Source organism: Sinocyclocheilus anshuiensis, unplaced genomic scaffold (genome assembly GCF_001515605.1).
Source record: "Sinocyclocheilus anshuiensis isolate Anshui unplaced genomic scaffold, SAMN03320099.WGS_v1.1 scaffold2504, whole genome shotgun sequence".
Taxonomy (NCBI): Eukaryota; Metazoa; Chordata; class Actinopteri; order Cypriniformes; family Cyprinidae; genus Sinocyclocheilus; species Sinocyclocheilus anshuiensis.
Genome location: NW_015536617.1, coordinates 37,300 through 37,709, shown reverse-complemented (window position 1 = coordinate 37,709; position 410 = coordinate 37,300). Strand labels below are relative to the sequence as shown.

The following is a 410-nucleotide window of genomic DNA, read 5'->3' as shown; positions in this document are numbered from 1 at the left end:
AAGGCACACACCTCTCAATAAAAGGTCTAACAGCTGAAAATGTGTTTCAAGCCCTGAGGTCAAAAGAACTGCCTATAGATCTCAAAAACAGGATTGCATCAAGCTACACATCTGGGGAAGAGTTCAGAAAAACTTCTGCCGCATTGAAGGTTCGCAGAAAGATGTAGTCTCAATGGACCTTTTTCACATTTCCGGGTTTCTCAGCAGCGGAAGTCGTCATAGTTCGGTAAACTTGAAGAGCAGTGAATGGGAGAGCACCACAAATATATTTTTTGCATTCCCAGTTGCTCAAATAGCAAAAGAAAAACTCCACAATAGTGTTTCCATGACTTTCAGTAAAAGGAAAAAAATTGAGAGAGACTGATAACGGCAGTCAGAAGAGAGAACGATGTCAAATTTACCGTCCCTCC

At 41.5% G+C, this 410-nt stretch overlaps 1 protein-coding gene across 5 annotated transcripts in view; it reads right to left on the bottom strand.

Annotated features, from left to right (window-relative positions):
• LOC107703869 (tubulin epsilon chain-like) overlaps nucleotides 1-410 on the bottom strand; it is a 44,867-nt gene that overhangs the window by 11,958 nt on the left and 32,499 nt on the right. The gene's annotated exons all lie outside the window — the stretch shown is intronic.